Source organism: Vidua chalybeata, chromosome 15 (assembly GCF_026979565.1).
Source record: "Vidua chalybeata isolate OUT-0048 chromosome 15, bVidCha1 merged haplotype, whole genome shotgun sequence".
Classification (NCBI taxonomy): Eukaryota; Metazoa; Chordata; class Aves; order Passeriformes; family Viduidae; genus Vidua; species Vidua chalybeata.
Genome location: NC_071544.1, coordinates 8,919,500 through 8,932,364, shown reverse-complemented (window position 1 = coordinate 8,932,364; position 12,865 = coordinate 8,919,500). Strand labels below are relative to the sequence as shown.

The 12,865-nt window shown below is 48.0% G+C and overlaps 1 protein-coding gene and 1 long non-coding RNA gene across 3 annotated transcripts in view; both read right to left on the bottom strand.

The window, feature by feature from the left end:
• JADE2 (jade family PHD finger 2) overlaps positions 1-476 on the bottom strand; it is a 72,374-nt gene extending 71,898 nt beyond the window's left edge. Inside the window, exon 1 of one of the 2 annotated variants that reach the window (XM_053956474.1) lies at positions 106-476. The gene's annotated coding sequence lies outside the window, so the exon portion shown is untranslated. The remainder of the gene's footprint in view (positions 1-105) is intronic. The other variant, XM_053956475.1, reaches the window with a different exon arrangement.
• Positions 477-3,349: 2,873 nt separating this feature from the next.
• Positions 3,350-6,019, bottom strand: LOC128795596 (uncharacterized). Its single transcript, XR_008433591.1, has 3 exons — positions 5,943-6,019; positions 5,008-5,103; positions 3,350-3,819 (listed from the first exon to the last, which is right to left on the bottom strand). It is a non-coding gene; the product is annotated as an uncharacterized LOC128795596 (long non-coding RNA).
• Positions 6,020-12,865: the final 6,846 nt, after the last annotated feature.

Sequence of the window (12,865 nt, the reverse complement as noted above, 5' to 3'; positions counted from 1 at the left end):
TAATAATAAAAAAAGACATATATACAGCAAAAGCAGGGGGAGCTGCAAAATAACCATCCGCTGCAAACCCAGCCCGCTCCCGCCGCCACCCCGCCGAGCCTTTACCTTGGCCAGGAGTGTCCGCCCGGAGTTGCGCCGGTCTCTGGGGTGACAGGCGGGAGGAGGCGGGGGCGGGGGATGCTCCCGCAGTCCCCGGCCGGGAGAGCCCCCTCGGCGGCTCAATCCGGTGTCATTGCCAGGGCCGCGCCGCTCGGGCCCTCCTTAGGAGCGCCCGCCCGGTAACTCCATGGATGCGGTCCCGCTCCCAGCCGAGATGGCCGCTCCGCCGCGGCCGGGCGAGCCCTGCCCGCCTGTTTCTCTTTCTTTTTCACCCCGCACTTCCTCCGGCGCTCCGCGCCCCGCCGCCGCCCGGGCTCCGGCTCCGGCAGGGAGGCGGGGAAGCGACTTTCGGAGCGGGGACGGATAATGGTGGCGGTGCTTCCACCCCCCCACCCACCCCCCCCCCTCCTCGGCCGCCCCAAATCTTCAATTTCTTTGCCTTTTCCCCTCCCCGGGCGCCGCGGCAGGGCCAGGTGCGGGCAGCGCGGGTCCCATCGCGGGCCGCGCCGCCGCCGCCGCCGCCCGCCCCGCGTCACCCCCCCGCCGGCCGCCGGGGCCCCATGGCGCTGCCCGGAGCCCCAGCGCCGCTCGCCCGCAGCCCCGGCGCCCCGCAGCCCGGCCCTGCACACGCACTCACACTCGCACACACTCACGCTCTCCGCCCCCCCGCCCGCTCCCCCTCTCCGCGCTGTGCACACGCGTACACGGGGCGGCTTCGCCAACCTTAAAAAAAAAAAAAAAATAAGCTTATACTTAAAAAAAAAAAAAAAAAAAAAAAAAAAAAAAAAAAAAGAAGGGTTTTGGCGCCATATTAATGACGTACTTAAAATTTGCCATTTCTCCTGCGTCAAAAAGACGGCTCTTGCCCATCGCGGGGCGGGCGGGGGCCGCGGTGCGGAGCTGCTCTCTCCCTCCCGCACCCGCGTAGCAAAGTTCCGCGGCCGCGGGGCGTGGGAACTGCGGGGGGCTGGGGGGGGGGGGGAACGCGGAGCCTCCGCGCTGGCACCGCGGCTGGTCCGGATGGGTGAGGAACGGCGGGGCTGGGGATGCGACCGCAACAGAAGAGCCCCCCGAGGCGTGCGTGTGTGTGTATGTGTGTGTTCCCCCAAAAAAACTTCGCAGAGTTTCCGCGGAGAGGTGCGGAGCGGCGCGGCTGCCGCGCAACTCCGCACAGGGTGACCCTCCCCAAACGAGTATTCTGGGCTCTGGGTGGTTCAGGGCTGCCTGTTGCCAGCTGTTTTCCTTAGGATTAAAAACAACGACAGCAGTGCTTTCGGGATAGAAACGGCTTCTTAAATTAAAATAATTATAATAATAATAATTGGATGTACAGCATACATCTACCCCAACTCCCAAGGGCCTTACAGAAGTTGGCTTGCACTGTTTTAAACCATTGCTGCAGAAGATTAAAATTCAACTTAAAGACTGTCTTTCAATGACAATCTGCCATCATCTCTTTCGATTCATTAAGCTGGTCAGCCCTAAAACTGTGAATTACCAATTATAAGCCATTAGGAACCAGAGCTACAATAGCCAGATGCTCCCCAACTTACATCCCTGTTGTGGCTTCTTATAAATCACCAAACTTGAATGAATTAGGCTGTAACTTTCTGCCTTGGCAGCCTGGGCTGGATATTTTCCGAACGTTCCAAGTCCTTTCACGCTTCCAAGGATGACAGCAGAGTAGAAGAGCATCACTTTGGGAATTCTTGAGCTTTCTGTGGTTCTTAGGACTAACACTGAAAACAGGGTCTTGAAATTTGGCATGAAGCAGCCTTTTATGGTCCTTTAGATAAATCCACCCAAATTAGTCCTGTTACTGGGTTTTGAAGAGCAGTTCACTACATAGCAGTAAGCATGCCCAGTTCTGGCAGCTGAAATCTCTCAAAATGCTGCTCTTAGGGCACCTGCTGCTTCAGGTGCTCGGAGCCCTCTCAGCAGCCCCCCAGGGGACAGGAAACATCAGCTACTGACTAAAAAGCTTTTCCTTGGATTACAAGAACAATGGGATTCATGAGCACAGCTCCTGTCTTTAAGACCCTGACAGGACTTCACCTACACATCCCACCTCGTCCACAGCACAGTCTGCCTTAAGGGATATTGTGAAGGTCGCTGTGTTACCTGGTCTGGACATGAGAAATGTCCAAAGTGAGGCATTCCATACCAATTTCTGTAGATTTTCTTGTGCACACTTACTCTAATGCAGTTTTTTAGTTACACTGTCACAATCTGATTTCTCTGTGACACCTGCACAGCACAGATCTGCTCTGTAAGTCAAAAAGGAAACAAATTTTAGCCAGGTTCTCATCTTACCTGCATAACCAAAGACTGCCCAAGGAGCGATGCAAGGGCTGTAAGACACAGGCAGACTGTGACAAAAGGATAAAACTCTCCCAAAGAAGCAAATTCTTCCCGTGCCCTTGCCACAGGCTATGTAACACTACAAGTCATTAACCCAAACTTTTGGCTGCTGATGGCTGTATTGCCCACACTGTGGTGCGTGGCTGGAAGCCTTTAGCCTGAATTGCTGACATCCATCTTTGTGCAGCTGGAAGCAGTGGGTGCTGTGCTTGCACGTATGAAGTGCTGTATCATGTTAAATGCTCTGAAAACGCAGACGTTATGCTTTTCAGATGGAGTACCCTGAATTAGTCAAAACTGACCTTAATCCATCCATGTGTCACTCTGAGCCATCTTCAGAATGAGTGTTTGGGGAGGATTAATGAAGGTGCTGAAGCACTGAGGCAGTGTAGTGGAAAGTGCTATACAAAAAGCCATGAGGAAATTAATAATTCTGTCTTTTGAGGAACCTGCAGGTTCCTGCTCTGGTCCTGTACAGCATGCTACAGTCTTACCACCCTCTGGGCCATTTCTCCAGGATTTCTGGATACACCTCTAAAGAAGGTCACAGCACAGCACGGCAGGTCCACAGCATGCCTGGTTGCAACCTCAGCAGATTTTTACCATCCAGAACATGAGCACCTTGCTCTGTTTTGACAACTGCACAGAGAAATATTGGAGCTGTATTTTCTATTGCTGTGAAATCCAAAAGTGGTCAGACATGTGAATAATGTGGTGAATAATGTGCTCTGCCTAGGCTCATGTGCTGAACAATAGGCATTGCTGAGCCCCTCGCTGACCATCTCACTGCACACACAGTGATGCAGAAGGAAAAGAGTATCTGGACATGCAATTGAAGTCTTGTTCTGCTTCAACAAAAGGGTGTAGATGAAGTTGCACTGACAAGAGTTTGGACATTTCAGCTTTTTGAGTACTCCCCTTAAGAGATTTTTGGCTACCATATATGCACACTTAAACACAGCTTGTGTACAAATGCATAAACGTGACACACACAGAGACAGTACTTGATGGATGGTTCTTCAGAAAGGTCATGTATATGTTATATACAACACTCAGTTTACATAGTATGACATTCATGTAACACTTATGAAGAGCTCTGACAGGGTGTTGCAGGGTGTTGTCAGTTGGCATTTGCTAAGAGAGGAAATAAATCTAATAATAAAAACAAAAAAAAAAGCATTTTGGAAGAAACAATACTGCACAAATCCTTTAAAAGGACAGAATTGTCTGCACAACAAAGGCTTGGCTGATTGATGCTAAAATAAGCAGTTATGCAACAAGTAAGAAATACGATCTCCAGGGAAGAAACCAGCAACATTTCTCTTTCATCTTCATTCACCAGTGCTTATTTTCACAAACCTGAAAGGAAAGATATAGGCAGCCTTTCGGTGATGAGCACACAAGTAGAATTAACAGATGTTTTGAAGTGAAGGACAGAGTCTCTGTGAGTTTTGTATGAGTTCTGCAGAGTTAAATCCCATCACTTACCCTGAATCCCCCAAAATGCTGCAGAGCTGTCACTTCAGCACTGCTTTCCCACCTTGGAGGAGCATCCTGCTGGGAGTGATTAGGTGTGAATACCTGAATTTTAGGGGTGAATTGGCTCACCTTAGAGCTACAAAAGTGTTAAAGCAACTTCAGGAGAACAAGCATATGAAATAGTTACTCTTCAACACTTTGATTGAAAAAAAAACCTCTCAGTAAGAGTTGAGACCAGTGAAAATCTCAGTGCAGACAGGAGAGAGAAGGAAAGTCCAGTTGCCATGTTGGCATCAAATTTGATTACCAGAGTACAGGAGAACCAGATGGATAGGACTGGCCCATGGGAGAGCAAGTAGTCACCAAAGAGAACAAAAATCCAATGTCATTTTGAAGATCTTTAGAAGTATTTTGTTTTCTGACATTAGCTAGGGAAAAAGCCACGAGAGAAGCTCAGCTCCCTTAGCCCATTCCTGCTGCGACACCCAGCCAGCCCTGGTGCTGGGTGTGGGAGGACATCATGGAGCAGGGAGCTGCTCCAGTGACAGAGAGTTCCTAGAGACCCCTCAGAAACACCACACAACTTGAAAACAGCACAGGAGACACACAGCTACTACTTTACTGCCTTAGATGCCCTCTTTTGAGGCCTCTGGTAGCCAAAAGTCATCAAAATAGCCTCATGGCTACTTTAATGCCTTTCGAGGACCAGGGCAGTGCAGAGTCATTCCAGGAGGGCAATGCAAAGATGATAAGAATCTTGCTGCATCCATATCCCAGCTGGGGCCATCCTCTATCCCAGCTATAGTCAGGATATTTAGTTTTTATTAAAATATGTGTTAATTTGGAGAGTGGTAAGCAGATGCAGCAGAAGGAAAATGAACAAGCTCTGTTCTAAATGACAATGATAATAATTCACATCTTTGAGAATGAACTATGACAGATCAACAGAGAGATGGCTGCGATGGTCATTATATAAACAAATCCCTTTCTAAACTAACCCCTTTTCTTTCTCATTCATTCTGCATAATTCTTTTCCTTTCTGAAGCTAAGGAAAAACACTATACTTACAGGAGGAAAAATTTGATTTGGCAGATCAGTGGATAGTGAGATTTTGTTTGCAGTCTCAATTACCTTCAGTAGCTGGAAATTTGGTATCAAAATAAACTGTAAATTAAAAAAAAAAAGTAGCTATAGCATTACAAATGTCCATCCCTTGACAGATAGCTCAGTAATTCTCTGTGTTCTAGCAACAGCTGCTTTAATATCTTTCAAAGAAATGGCAGCCTCATACTGTCTGAAGGGATTACCTTTAAGGAATGCATCCATAAGTGGCTTTGTGCAAAGATACTCATGTTCTTGTGGGGTTTGCACTACATTTTTTTCTGCCAAATTTCAAGATTCCTTTTTTCTTGTTGTTGCTGTTGATTTTCCTGTTTTCTCTAAGTTTGCTGCAATTGCCGAATGCATCTACTACATCTCACATTTCATGCATTCCCCAGAGTGGAAGAGCTGGGGCTTTTAGAGGGCTCTTAAAGGTAGATTGGGGAAAATGAGGACCATCAGTAGTCAGGTGAACAGCTTCAGTGTCCTTCCTGGGACAGGAGAGATGCTGCAGCTCCTCCTGCTTCTGAGGGATCCTTGGGCATCTCAGCAGACTCCCCTGCAAATCCCTTCCTGGCTTCCTTTCCTTTGCTGCCTTTTTGCTGGCTTTTCACACTTTCCACATGTGATGTGGTGGGGGGATAGCACAACTCCTTGGACCACACAGGGCTTCATATGAAGACATTTGACTGCTACAGGCAAAACTCTGTGGTTCTGGGTGATGGATGGTGAAAATAGAAGTAGATTTAAATAATTCATTTGGAAGGGACCTACAAGGAACATCGAATTCAGCTGCCTCAGTAGCTCTGCTCTCCCTCGTGAGAGGCTATCCCGTGGGTAGGACATGCCATTGCAAGCCCTTGTCCTGCCCAGTCCCACCCCACAACAGAGGAAAGACCAACCGAGGTAAATGCCGTCGTGCTTTATCCTTGAGCAGGCCAGCAGAGCTTTCCTCCTCCTGTGGGTCTCCTGGCTTGGGAGGGAGGTTCACAGTCCAGTGACAGTGAGTGTCTTTGTACCTGCAGATCCCACCACAGAACATGCAATTACTCTCCCAATTCAGAAAAAAAAAGGGAAACATTAATGATCCCAGTCACAACTCAATGCACCATTTGAGTGAATGGTACATATGCTAAACAATACATGCATCAGGACTGCATTAATCCACATTTCATATGGATTCCCTCTAGACATTCAGTTTATAACCAAGTTGGCTATTTCCCTGTATTTCTCTGGAGTTGGAGGGTGTGAAAAAGACATTTCCATTTCATTGACTAAGTTCCCAAGGGGAGAGTTTATGAAAGTGCAAGTGCATAATTTACTGCCTGACAGGATGAAGATGGTATCTGGTTTTAAAAAAATAGTGCACCCTGAAAAACAAAATTGCTAGAACAGACATTTGTTTTCCTTAAGTACCATATTTTAGAAGCATTTAATTTAGCTTAGAAGCACCGTTAAAAATATATGCATTGTAAATTGCAGCTGTATAACACGATATTTATCAGATAATGTCACTGAATAGTCTCCTGTTGCAATATAAATGCCATGGCATTTATAGAAAATAAATGTTGAAGTAGCAAGCTTTCTTTTCAAAGTGGAAAACCATTATCTCATCCAAAAGCCATAAATAAAATTATGAAGGTTTGCTTACAGGGTTGGTTTTAACCATAGGGGGGCTGACATGGACACTCCATCAGTGTTCCCATGCAGCAAACCCAGCCTGGATGAGGGAAGCACATGGAATGGGAAAGTACATCTCAGAAAGACCTGAGAGTAGCCAGAAGGACAAGTCACCTGCTAATGCATTTAGGGAGAAGCAATAAAGATGGAAAGTCAGGGATTTCTTGATCTACAACTTAACATGATATTTATAATGAGATTCCTGCAGCACTCTCCTGGCTTCATGAATTTATCTTTCTGTGGTTCTGCTCCTTTAACCACTTTTTGAATGGCTCACATGGTGTATTGGTTGCTTCTTTCTCTCTCTCTTTTCTCTCTCTGCATTTTTCTTTGGACAAACCAAATCCACTGATCCTCTTCAATGATCATACTCGTAGCAAATTATAGTTATCTGCCTTTCCATGCTCACTTGTTCCTCACACACTTTGGTCTGCCCTGTAATATCACACAGTCAGAGCTGAGGCTGGATGTGCTGAGCTGAACCAAATCCCTCTTTCTTCTCACCAAGTTCCTCCATCCATCCATCCATCCATCCATCCATCCATCCATCCATCCATCCATCCATCCCATCTCCCAGTCAGAGGAGCAACACACACCTGCACAGCTCATTGTCAAAAGCATTTTATATGATGAATGATATATGTCTAAAATAACTTTTACATACAAGAAGTGGCTGGATGGATGGACAGCTGATTCACTGACACATCAGCCATGGAAGGGAAGCAGAGCACATCAGCAGAACACACCACACAACAGCACCCAGGTTTCTGGGCCACATTCAGGAGAAGATAAGTCAGTCTTGGTAGCTCCTTGGAGAGGGAGTCCCACACTGAGCATTTCCCATCTGTGAACACTGAGGACCTCTAGGCTATGCACTATATTAATAAAATGTCAGAGCAACAAGAGCATGGAGACATGTGAGATCACCAATTCTCTTGTCTCCTGGGACAGGATTACAGCCCTTCTGCAGAGGATGCTACTGATTTGAATTTACCTTTTCCCTTTGAAAGTAGCCACTCTGCTACCCTTTCCAGACATCTGTCTGAGATCCATGGATGAGCTTTGGTGAGCTCCACAGATGACGGGCAACCATTGAAGCAACAATTCCTGCATGCCAGGACTTTAAAACATTCTATATGCAATGCATCCCCCCTTTATAGTGGTTGTAATCTTCAAATCAATCCTACCTGGCAGTGGAAGTTTAACATTAATGACTTTCCTATTATGGATGGAAAAACCTTTCAGAGCTAATGAGCAGAAACAAGATCGCTTGGCTCCTGGCTGAGGAGGTGACTCCGCGGTCACGACCAACATTTGGAGCAGAGCTGTACAATGCTTGCTTTAGCACAGCCTCAAGAGTTTGTCTGGCAGGTTACACTGCCTCTGCCTTTGGAGCTGAGACCTGAGTTCAGAAAATGCTTTAAGGGTCTCAGCTCCTTAAAATAAAGATGTCAGGAAAAGTTTCTTCCCCCAGGGGGTGGTTGTGAACAGGGGCAGGCTCCCCAGGGAATGGTCACAGCACCAAGCCTGACCGAGCTGAGGAGCATTTGAACAATGTCTAAATTCCCTTAGGATGACACCCTCAGGCACATGGTGGGATTTCTGGGGTTGTCCTTTGCAGGGCCAGGAGTTGGACTCGATAGTCTGTGTGGGTCCCTTGCAATTCAGGGCATTCTATGACTCTATGAGCGCTGTCAGCAGGGAGGAGGCAGCTACCCATCACCCTTCCCTGCAACAGGAGCTGGGACTGTGGTCCCAGGTGCAGCCTTGCTCTCCCCAGCCAGGGACAGCTGCTGAGGTGTGAAACGGGGTGGGGGGTGTGTGTGGGGGGGTCAGTTTAATTTTATCTTGACAGCCAGGAGAAATCAGGACCCGACCAGTTACACATTTAATTTCCAAGCTGGTCCCGCAGGGCAGGAGGAGCGGGTGAGCCAGAGAGGGTGAGCTCCTGCCCCAAGCATGTCAGGCATCCCACAGTGCCCTGGGGTGGTGGCATCTGCCCTGGCATACCTCAGGGAGCAGCAGCCGCAAGGCTGGCTGCTGGAGGAAAAATAAACAGCTACAGTGAGTCACAAAGGAAAGCGGCATATGACGGGGACAGGTACTTATGCAAATAAACTGTTAACACCCAGCCAGACAGAGCTGATAAGCCTCCTAGGCCAGCTGGAGGCTTCTTCATCCTGCTGGGGGAGGAGGAGGAAAACAGCTCTAGGACAACAATAGAAAACCGAAAAGCAAGAGCAAGGCAGCTCTGGAAAGGTTGCACAGGGATGCCTGGTTTGGGTACCAATCTGCTGCACCCTGCCATGCCAGTGTGTCCCTGAGCTGCTCTGCTTCCAGAAGCATCCTGCCGTGCCAGCGTGGGCTGGTGTGTGCCGTGGTGCCCATTGCTGAGCTCTCCTGGGGGTGCTGGGTGCCTGCCAGGACGCGTTTCCCCACACGCCCACGGCAGCAAGGTACTGCATCCTGCAGCAAAGTTTGAGATACGTGAGGCTGTGGCACAGGGGCTGCATGGGGAGCTGCCTTCTCCCCATTTGGAATATCCCTGTAACTCTTCCCCTTGCCCTCTCAGCTGACCAACGCCCTCAGAAGCATGAATGAGAGGCAAATTATCCTTCTGCAACACTGCCGGGGATCCCCCAGAATCCCCATATCTGGCCTGGCTGGGCTGCTGATAATCAGATAGAGGAGTTTAAAATAATCAAGCCTAAGCAGCTGAAAACCAAACTGGAATAGGTAATGGGGTCAGAAAACAAACACTGCAGGGCACCACGCATGCACTCGGAGTGGGCTGAGCTGGAAGCTGTGGTGCTTCCTCAGGATGCTGCCCAAAAACCCAGAGTCTACCAAGCCCTGTTCTTTCCTGGTAGTGGGAAAGCTGTGCAAAAGTCCCCAGATGTTTCACAGGGAGTCCTGAGAACCAGGTGGCACCCTGCTTCAGCCACCACCAAAAGCCTGAGTCAAAGGAGAAAGGATTTTGCTGCCCCAGAGCTCTGTTAGTCCCAACCCCAGCAGTGCCAGCAGCTCAGAAGATGCAGGACACCTTCCTGCTCCTGTAGCATCATCAGCCACTCCTCGTTCCCTGGTCCCCATCCCATGCTGGCTCTGCCAACAGCTCCATCTGCCTTGCCTGTGGGCAGGGAAGAGGGACAGAAGCACCAAGGGAAGGGGGAATTATTAAGTTCAGGGAATTTGTTTTGCCCGCTGCTCAGATTTCCAGCTAGTTTTAATGACGTAATGCTCCAATGGTGAGAAGCCAAAGTTTGCCCTTCCTGTGGTATTCCCTTAGGAAAAGCATATTACTGCAATGTAAAACTGAAAATTGAAACAGGCTGGTGCTTCACCAGAGAAAATGCCTCTCCCTTTTCCCTATTCAGTGAGGCGGGGATGAATGTTGTGAGGTTTGAAAGAAAAACTGAAAAAGCCTTTAATTAATCCCTGGAGGCTAAACCCTGCCAGATATGGACAGGATTTCTCCTCTGCCTCCTTTTCGGAGCAAGAACATGAAGCTGCCTTCCTGCTGCGGCTCTTTCCGGGGGATTCTCAGGTCCCAGAGGAGGATCCAAAGCATTTTACAGAGCTTTTTTTATGGAGAGAATGGCTGCCAGGGAAGCCTCACTGCTGTCCCAGGACAGTGAGGAGACAAGGATCCCCTGCTCAGACTTTTGGAAGCTTTTACCTGCTGGGAGGAAACTTTTTGAGTTCAAGGTCAGGTCTGTTTGTCTTCCCTTCTGACAGATGTAAACTGTTATGCAATATTCAGGAAGTCACTTTTATCAGACTCAATTCAATTTCTAAGATTAAGAGCATGGAAAAACAAATACTAGTGCTGGATGGAAAGTGCTGGCACTAACCAGTCCAACACTGTTTGGACAGGGATTGCTAATAGGGTATCTCTTATTTCCACAAGTCGGTAGGAGCAGGTCACAAAATGTGCTGCTTTTTATGGGGGGCTGATGAGGAGGAAAATTAACCCTTGCTTAGAGGGCAGAAACCATAGCAAAGTTTTTTTGGAGAGCAACTTCTGTGCTTGCTACTGCAGCGTCTGGGAGCATCCCAGGATGTAAATTCAGGGCTCAGCCCCTGGCAGAGGGCACAGGACTGCTTTGTTAACAGTATCTGTGCTGGACACCTTTGCCCCGGTGCCTGGCAGGGCCGTGGCTGCAGGACAGGTAAAAGCTTTGCTCACAAGAAACCTGACTTGCAAGGGAACAGAAAAAGTACAGAGCGTGTGCAATTTTCACAGGGATCATCACTTGGCACAGCACAACAGCCCCATTCAGAAAATGCTCTGGGAGAAGGCACTGGAGAAAAGAAATCTCTACTTGCAGAGGAAAATCTGTCCTAAGCAAGACCCAAGCTGGTCCTATGATCCAGAAGTCCTGAAGTCCTTAAAGAAAAGCACCAGGAACTGCAATGGAGGAGGATGGATCATTCGATCTGTGGAGATCCATGCCAGGGATCACACCAGCCTCAGCCCAGAAGACATCCCTGCTTTCATGACAGTTTTCCCAACCAAGGCCCTTATAAAGTTTCAGTAATAACCACTATTGAGATTAGTTCAGTGCTTTCTGTTGGTACAAGAAAAAAATTTTGAAATTTAGCTTCCAGCACTGTGAACTCCCTTAATTCAGTACCTTGTATATAGATATTATACACAGAGAAAGTTAGAATGTAGAAATAAGGAGCTCTGGAGCTCGATAAAAGCTAAGGGAGAACCTGAGGTTTGAAAGAAAACCATTAGCAATAGCAGATTTGCAAGTTCAGCTGTGGGAAGGACCACAAAATCCAAGCACATGTTATATATCTTCTTTTTATTGACTGCTTTGTGGGAAGCTGCATTTCTTGTTGGAGTTGGGAGCTACAGCTTGCACTCTGTGTTGATTTTGATTATAGAGTGGTGGTAATTAAACCTCTGGAGCATTAAGTTACCATTTTAACCAAATGCCTGCATTTTATCTTGATGGGAAATTGAGAGTGAGACTCAGATTTTCACAGTAAATAAAAACTGTTAGCTGTTCCACAGATAATCCTTTTCCTCAGCTTATGTATGAGAAAATCCTCCTGTACAGTTTCTTCCAGCCTTTTGCAAAGGCACACACTCCTTGAAGAACCTCAGCAGCAGCCCTGCCAGCTTCTGCACACTATTTTCAGCTTGTAAAATAATAATTATAATCATAATGTGCCTCTTTAATGACACTTTTAATCCAGAGACTAGTATCCTTATCTCCATGTAAGCAAACAGAAGCATGCAGAATTTTGCTCCAGTGATATGTGGCCAAGGTCAAAGTCAGGAGTTACCGAGCACCCAGGTTCAGTCTATCAGCAATATCCCCTGCCTGTCTCTGAGGTAACGCTCTTATCTGCAGACAGATAGGGAAGGTGCAAATGTGGTTAATTTTTAGACAGTTCTGTGCTGACAGGCACAGGTCTGCCTCGCTGCACACCTGTAGCTTAGGATTTGGGCAAGTGCAGCCATTTCAGGTTGTTGCTGTCACCGTGTACCATCCTGACCTACCCGACAAGTGACTGGAACAGGTGAATCCCTTCAATCCACGGTTCTATTGCAATTAGCAGCAGATTGCTGAAGTAAGCCTGCGATACTCAGCAGAAGGCTGCGAGGCTGCAGTGTGTGCTGGCTGCCTTCGGTGCAGGCAGGGCATTAATGCTCTGGAGATCAGTGATTCTGATAATAAACAGTTGCTTGTGCAGAGGATTGGGCTCAGCCCTTTCAAAGAGAAGCCGTTGCCACAGAGTCTTTCATCCTCTGCTTTCGGAGTAAAGTGCATCCTCCCTTCCCAGAGCAGCAGCAGCTTTACCACAAAGTGTTTGCAGGATTTGTGTCTGCAGAGGCAGGTATTACTCACCCAGTGGCTCTTTATGCAAATGTGCTGCCGTCACCAGGATGGCAGAGCCAGGAGCTGGGATTCAGGCTGCTGGAGATGCCCGTCTGTGCGTGCCACCCCAGACCAAGGACAGCCACAGGGTTTCTTGGGGCCGTGTGTCTCAGCAGAGAGTGCTCCTGCAGATCTGTGGGTTCGCTGGTCAAACTGGAGCCTCGGGAGCTGCATCTTTTGGTGGGGACCAGAGTCTGAGACTGCACCACTTCACCTTCCTCATCACTCCCCCTCCAGCCATCTGTTGA